Source organism: Meriones unguiculatus, chromosome 14, assembly GCF_030254825.1.
Source record: "Meriones unguiculatus strain TT.TT164.6M chromosome 14, Bangor_MerUng_6.1, whole genome shotgun sequence".
NCBI lineage: Eukaryota > Metazoa > Chordata > Mammalia > Rodentia > Muridae > Meriones > Meriones unguiculatus.
In genome coordinates, this window is record NC_083361.1 from 31317460 (window position 1) to 31325615 (window position 8156).

The window sequence follows — 8156 nt, forward strand, 5'->3', positions numbered from 1 at the left end:
TGTCAGATATAGGGTTGGTGAAGATTCTTTCCCAGTCTGTAAGCTATCATTTTGTTCTGAGGACAGTGTCCTTTGCTTTAGAGAAGCTTTTCAGTTTCATGAGGTCCCATTTATTGATTGTTGCTCTTAGATCCTTTGCTGTTGGTGTTCTGTTCAGGAAGTTGTCTCTTGAGTTCAAGGTATTCCCCACTTTTTTTTCTAAGCAGTTTAGTGTGTCTGACTTTATGTTAGGTCTTTGATCCACTTGGACTTTAGTTTTGTGCAGGGTGATAAGTATGGATCTATTTGCATTTTTCTACATGTAGACTTCCAGTTAGACCAGCACCATTTGTTGAAGATGCTGTCTTTTTTTCCATTGAATGGTTTTGGCATCTTTGTAAAAAATCAGGTGTCCATAAGTGTGTGGATTTGTGTCAGGGTCTTCTATTTGATTCCATTGAACCATTAGTCTGTTTCTATGCCAGTACCATGCAGTTTTTAGTATTATTGCTCTATAGTACAGCTTGAGATCAGGGATGGAGATACCTCCTGAAGATCTTTTACTGTAGAGAATTATTTTAGCAATTCTGGGTTTCTTGTTGTTCCATATGAAGGTGAGAATTTTCTTTCAAGGTCTGCAAAGAATTGTTTTGGAAATTTAATGGGAATTGCATTGAATCTGTAGTTTGCTTTTGGTAAGATGGCCATTTTTACTATATTAATCCTGCCAAGCTATGAGCATGGGAGATCTTTCCATCTTCTGATATCTTCTTCTAATTCTTTCTTCAGAGACTGGAAATTTTTTTCATACAAGTCTTTGACTTGCATGGTTAGGTTCACACCAAGGTACTTTATGTCCTTTGTGGCTATTTTGAAAGGTGTTGTTTCTCTTATTTCTCTCTCGGCCCTTTTGTCTTTTGTATGCAGGAAGGCTACTGATTTTTTTGAGTTAATTTTGTATCCAGCCACTTTGCTGAAGGTGTTAATCAGCTGTAGGAGTTGCCTGGTAGAATTTTTGGGGTCACTAAGGTATACTATCATATCATCTGCAAACAGTGATACTTTGACTTCTTCCTTTCCAATTTGTATCCCCTTGATCTCCTTCAATTGTCTTATTGTTTTAGCAAAGACTTCAAGAAAAAATGTTGAAGAGATATGGAGAGAGTGAATAGCCTTGCCTTGTCCCTGATTTCAGTGGGAAGGATTTAAGTTTCTCTCCACTGAGTTTGATGTTGACTATAGACATTACCTGAGAGTAAAGGGCTGGAAGACAGTTTTCCAAATAAATGGACCCAAGAAGCAAGCAGGAGTAGCCATTCTAATATCTAATAAATCTACCAAAATCTGAAAATCTACCAAAATCAATCAAAAGAGATAGAGAAGGACACTTCATACTCATCAAGGAAAAAAATCCACCAGGAAGATATCACAATTCTAAACATCTATGCCTCAAATGCAAGGGCACCCACATTTGTAAAAGAAACTTTAATAAAACTTAAACCACACATAGACCCCCCCACATTAATAGTGAGAGACTTCAACACCCCACTCTCAACAAAGGACAGGCCAACAAAACAGAAATTAAACAAAGAAACAATAACTCTGACAGAGGTCATGAATCAAATGGACCTCACGGACATCTACAGAACCTTTCACCCAAACTCAAAAGAATTTACCTTCTTCTCAGCACCTCATGGAACCTTCTCCAAAATAGACCATATAGTTGGTCACAAAACATGCCTCAACAGATACAAGAAGATTGAAATAATCCCTTGTATCCTATCTGATCACCATAAACTAAAACTGGACCTCAATGACAAAAATAGCAAAAGACCTACACAGGCATGGAAATTGAACAACTTGCTTCTAAATGACAGCTGGGTCAGAGAAGAAATAAAGAAATTAAAGACTTCATAGAATTCAATGAAAATGGAGGCACAACATACCCAAACTTATGGGATACAATGAAAGCAGTGCTAAGAGAAAAGTTCATAGCATGGCTTTTCTGTGCTCTGGAGTAATTTTGTTGGAAGTGGGTTTTTCTGTTATCTGGAGTCATTTCGTTGGAAGTGGGTTTTTATGTGCCCTGGAGTCATTTCATTGGAAGCACGTTTTTATGTGCTCCGGAGTCATTTCGTTGGAAGTGGGTTTTCTAAATGATTCTCACTCTTTTCGTTGGAAGCGGGTTTTTCTGTGCTCTGGAGTCATTTAGTTGGAAGCACGTTTTTACGTGTTTCTCAGTGTTTTCATTGGAAACGGGTTTTTTAAGTGCTTCTCAGTATTTTCATTGGAATCGGGTTTTTATGTGCTCTGGAGTCATTTCGTTGGAAGCCGCTTTATGTGCCCTGGAGTCATTTTGTTGGAAGCACATTTTTATGTGCCCTGGAGTCATTTCTTTGGAAGCACGTTTTTATGTGCCCTGGAGTCATTTCGTTGGAAGCGGGTTTTTATGTGCCCTGGAGTCATATCGTTTGAAGCGGTTAAATTATAAACTCCACTTAAAACTTTGCTCCACTAACAAACTGCCTGGAATCTCTGGCACAAGAGTCTTACCTGGGAAACACTGGGGATTAAAAACAACAACAATAGTTTCCCTGGCGATCTTTGTCAGACTGTAAGAGGGAGAATTTGAGCAGGAAGAAAATAGGACATCTTGTTAACTTTTCCAGTATCTGACCTTGGCAAGGCTGTCCCTGTTTAGTGCTGGAGGTTCAAAGTGCTTTCTGAGATTATGAATTATTTCTCTGCCCTAATTATTGGTGCATTTCCTAGGATCTGTAGAGATGTGTCTTTTGGTATGCTTATCAGCTGGGGGCTGGCAGTCCCATGTAGCTTCAGGATGGGGCTGCTCAAGGTAAATCAGAGTTGAGACTTTCAGCCAATCCCAGGGGAGCAGGCAAAGGTCTAAAGATGAGCTGATCTTTAGCAAACAATGTAATAAAGGCTCCATAAAACCCAACAGGACAGGTTATTACGGGAGCAGCCAGGTGCTGAACACACAGAAATTCCTGGTTAAGTGCTATGTCTGCCGCTACAGAGGGGATTAGACACACTCCTCCACAGCTTCTTCCACCCCTGGCTTAAGGCAACCAGAGTGATGACCCGGGTTGTAACTTCACTAAGCAGCTGAACTCCTACTGTGTGGTAACCCGGAGGTGGGGCAGTATAGCAAGATCAGCTGCCTGCCAATCAGGCACAGAGCAACCTAGCTATACCTTGATATATCTTGAACCATCCCTAAACTGCTGAGATCAGAGAGTCCTCCCTGTGGAAGCTGGCTGTCGTATGCCAGCCTCTCCCACTGCAAATGACAAGGGCGACCACAAGGTATTCCATCTGAAATCTGTCCTAACGCTTCTCTATTAAACCTGAAGAGAATCTTTATTCTTTAAAAACAGTTAGTGACCGGTTGCTGGGAGGCCCCAAAACTTGTGTTGAAACATCCAGTGCTAAGGAACTGGAGAGCTGGCTCAGCAGTTAAGTGCACTCACAGCTTTTGCAGAGGACCCAGGTGCCCTTCTCAGAATCCATATGATGGCTCAAAACCTTCTGTTCCTCCAGTTTCAGGGAATCTAGCACTCTCTCTGGCCTTCACAGGCACCGTGCATGCACACGGTACGTATACATACAGACAGACCCTCCATGATATGGCTAAGGGAAAAGTGTTTATTGTGCATAGGAGAAGAGAACATCCAGAGGCATTTGGAAGAGTCCAAAAACAGAGAGAAAGTAGTAGATTGAACATGGCCATCAGACTGGACCTGTCAGGGATAGAAGCAGGAGCAGAGAGGAAAAAAATAGAGGGGAGAGGGGGGAGACAGAAAGGAAGACAGAGACAGAGGCAGATAGGCAGACAGGCAGACAGACAGATAGACAGACAGACAGACAGAAAGTCGCCAAAGTAGCAGGGTTATAAGGAGGATGAGTGGTGGAGGGGAGGGAAGCCTGTGAGCTGGAAGGAGTTTAGGGGAGGGGAGGAGGTGAGAAAGGCTAGGGGGATACATGGACTTTGGAATGTGTAACAGGTACCTGTGATGCTGAAGGACCCTGAAGATGGACATGCACTTTGCTGTGCTAATAGGCACTGCAGAGAGCCATTTGTCCCTTGTGGAATTTAGGGAAAGAGAGTTTCCTTTGGAGCTGACAACTCACACACATACAATACAAGTAAGATAATGAACTCCCAGTGCTAGTCCCTATCACGCATGCACAAGCAGATAAGGGGTTTAGCAGTGCCAGAAGTGCCAGAACTAAGTTGCATGGATGTGCCTGTTCTAGGATGTCCATGGTCTGTGTCAGTTTCCAGGATTCTATCTAATGCTTCAATCCTCTGGTTCCTTCAAGGCCTTGTACAGGAATATATATTTAGCTATCATGTTGAGCTGGGGAATCCAGATTCTAGAAGATCCTCCATGGCCAAGAACTCCCTCAGCTGTTTTATGGCTGGGGTTTCTGATGATAAGGAGCCACTCCTAAAGTGACTAGAAAGGCTCCTTTTGCTTGGAGTTAGCATTAAGTCACAGGAATTGGAGATATGGGCCTTAGAGAGGGAAACATTACATTCAAGTGAGGCTAGGTTTTGAAGAGTTATATTGTGCAGTTTTTTTTTTAAGATCTTGAAAAACTGAATTCAATTCCTCTCTTAGCCTTGTGAGAAAACACAACATAGAAACATACTAGATGGAGAAAGCAGCCTTCATGCCACCCAGAATCTGTTGGTGTCTTAATCTTGACTTGGCAACCTCCAGCAGCACAAATAATTAACTTCTATTTCTTTTATAACTTATCAAACATGAGGTGTTTTTAAAGGTCAGGAAGAAAACAGAATACCTGGATACAGCTCCAACACCTACAGCTGAGAAGGATGATTTGCTGTGTGGACAATTCAGGTGGCATTTGGCTTTGGTTTGTTTTTGTTTTTCCAGACAGGGTTTCTCTACACAGCCCAGAATGTCCTGGATTTCACTCTGTAGACCAGGGTTAGGGTTAGGATTAGGGTTAGGCTTAGGGTTAGGGTTAAGGTCAGGTTTAACATTAGGGTAAGGGTTCAGATTAGGGTTAGGAGTAGGGGTAAGCATAGGGTTAGAGATAGAGTTGGGCTAGAGGTAAGGTTAGGGCTATGGTTAGGGCTAGGGTTAGGATTAGGGTTAGGGTTAGAGGGGTTAGGGTTAGGGGGTAGGGTCAGGGTCAGGATAAGGATTAGGGTTAGCGTTGGGGGTTAGGGTTAGGGTTAGAGGGTTAGGGTTAGGGCTAGGGCTAGGGCCAGGGTTATGGTTATGGTTAGGATTAGGTTAGGGTTAAGGCTAGGGTTAGGTCTCGGGCTAGCCTTAGGGCCAGTGCTAGGTCAAGGTTAGGTTAATATTAGGATTAGGTTTAGGGTTAGTGTTAGGGTTAGGTTTAGGGCTAGAGGGTTAGGGTTAGGGTTAGAGTTAAGGTTAGTTTTAGGATTAGTGTTAGTGTTAGGGCTAGGGCTAGGTCTTAGGCAAAGGCTAGGGCTAGGGTTAGGCGTAGGTGTAAGGTTAGTGTTGGGGTCAGGGTTAGACCTAAAGCTAGGCTTAGGGCTGGTGTTATGGTTAGTGCTAAGGTTAGGGTTAAGGCTAGGGCTGTAGATAGGGCTAGAGATAGGGTTAGGGTTAGGGTTAGTGCTAGATCTATGGCTAGGGTTAGGACTGCAGCTAGGGTTAGGCTTAGTGTTAGGGTTATGGCTAGGGATTGGGCTAGGGCTCATGTTTGGGTTAAGGGTCTGAGTTAGGGTTAGTGTTATAGTTAGGGCTAGGGCTACGTCTATGGTTTGGTTTAGGGTTATGTTTAATGTTAGGGTTAAGTTTAATGCTAGGGGTCGGACTAGGGTTAGGGTTAGGGATAAGGTTAAGGCTATGGCTAGAGCTAGGGTTAGGGATAGGAATAGGATTATGGTTAGGTTTAGGGTTAGGTCTAGGGCTAGTATTGTGGCTAGGGCTAGGGCTAGGGCTAAGTTTATGGTTAGGGTTAAGGGTAGGGTTAGTGTTAGGCCGAGGGCTAAGTTTAGGTTGATGGTTAGGGTTATGTTTAGGGTTAGGGTTAGCACCAAGGCCAGGGCTAGGGCTAGACTTAGGTCTAGGGCTAGGGCTAGAGCTAGGGTTAGAGCTCAGGCTAGGGCTATGTTTAGGGTTACATTTAGGGTTAGGTTTAGAGTTAGGGCTAGGGTTAGTGCAAGGGCTAGGGTTATGGTTAGGGCTAGGTTTAGTGTTAGGGCTAGGGCTAGGGCTGGGGCTAGGGTTAGGGTTTGGGTTAGGCCTAAGGCCAGAGATAGAGCTAGGATTAAGATTAGTCTTAAGGTAGGTTTAGGGTAAGGGTTAGGGTTAGGACTAGGGCTAGGGCAAGAGTTAAGGCTAAGGTTAGGGTTAGGGTTAGGGTTATAGTTAGGGCTAGAGCTAGGGCTAGGGTTAGCGTTAGCGTTACAGTTAGGGTTAGTATTAGGGTGATGGCTAGGGATAGAGGGTTAAGGTTAGAAGGTTAGGGTTAAAGTGTTTACATTAAGGTTGGGTTAGGGTTATGGTTAGGACTAGGGCTAGGGCTAGGGTTAGTGTCATTCATTCATTTGACAGTATCAAAGCTGTCATTAAAGCTGAGATACCATCTAACATATTAAAATTTTTATTTATATAAAATCAATCCCATTTTTATCAACAGTATCTTCATGGGATCCTAAGCTTACATATACATTTAAAATAACCTTTTTTTCTAAAGTTTAATTTTATATTTTTTGTGGAGTTATAAGTTACTTTGGGTCTCATCACCCCATTTCCTATAATTAAGTGAATTAAAATAAGACATTTGATAAAGGAGGAGGCTACAGCTGGGATACAAAGTGAATAAATTGTATTAAATAATAAGAAGAAAGAAAAAAATAGGAAATACAAATAGGACAAAAACAAGCAAATAAATTTCAAAACACAAAAGACTCATGTGATTAATGGCACTCATTTGGCATGTGTGTGTGTGTGTGTGTGTGTGTGTGTGTGTATTCTGAGATAAAATACACATAAAATTTATGCAACATAGGCAGGAGAACCTTAGAGCAATGTGGAAATAAAATAAATATGAGTTTGAGAACCAGGAAAATAAATTTGAAGATATCCTTTACTGAAAAATATCATAAAACACCATTTTTCTAACTCTGGAAATTTTCAAGATCTTCCAAATGTTGAATTTATCTTTTACCTGTGTCACGAGTGCTTGATTATGCTGGAGGACTTTAACCGAGATGCCACAAAGGGCAGCAAGGTATTGATAAAAGCCAACACCAGAATGATTTTTGAAAGCTGCTTTAGTCACACTAATCACAGTTATCTAAGAGTTGCATAGCACATTACACATCCTATGGGGAATGCAACCTGGCCACAGGTACAGCTCGGACACTTTGCCTCCAGCTTTGGGTGTCTTCTAGGCCAGGAAACTTTGCAGTACCAGTCGGACCTCAGATGCGTCTTCTGATGACTTGATGGGCCTCGGAGCTTTTCTGCTCCAGCCAGGCCTCAGATGTGAAGGAAGCTGCGGTTGCTCGGGAGCCGCCTTCCAGGGCCAGTATGATAAGGTGGTCCTTTCAGGGCCGGTTTGTTAAAGTGGTCTGGGATTTTCAAACAGCTGTTGGAGAATAGGCTGGTTATCGGCAGTCTACAAGCTTCCTCACCATGAGTCTAGCCTGCCGCGCCTGTGTAGGCTCAGGCTGCAGTTTTATACACTTTTGGGGGCATGGCTTGACTTATCGCTCTTTCACACACACCAGCTGTTAATCAGCTGACATTACCTAATTTCATTACTTAATATCTTAGGGGCGTTACTTTAATTGTTATACTTTATTTCAGAGCATTGCTTAGCTTATCATTCTTGCACACACACGCACACACGTCAGCTGCCTTAAGAGCGTTACTTAGTTACTCTTACTACGAATATCTTCTCTATCCTTGACAGCTCTGCTGTCTTACAAGCTCTCAATATCTTAGAGGTGTTGTCCAGTCACTGTCACCAAAAATGCCTCTTAACTTTGCTCCTGATAACTCTGCTGTCTTACAGGCTCATTACAACCTATGTTTTTATTATAAATCCACATGGACATTTGTCTTGCTGTATTTCCTTGTGACTAACCTAGATAGGTTAGTCTGTGGACTTTGGCCTTTGCTCCAACATTGTAATTG

General features: G+C 42.4%; 1 pseudogene; it reads left to right on the forward strand.

Moving 5' to 3' along the window:
• Positions 1–7582, forward strand: part of LOC110542104 (ovochymase-2-like) — a 47986-nt pseudogene extending 40404 nt beyond the window's left edge.
• The last annotated feature ends 574 nt before the right edge of the window (positions 7583–8156 follow it).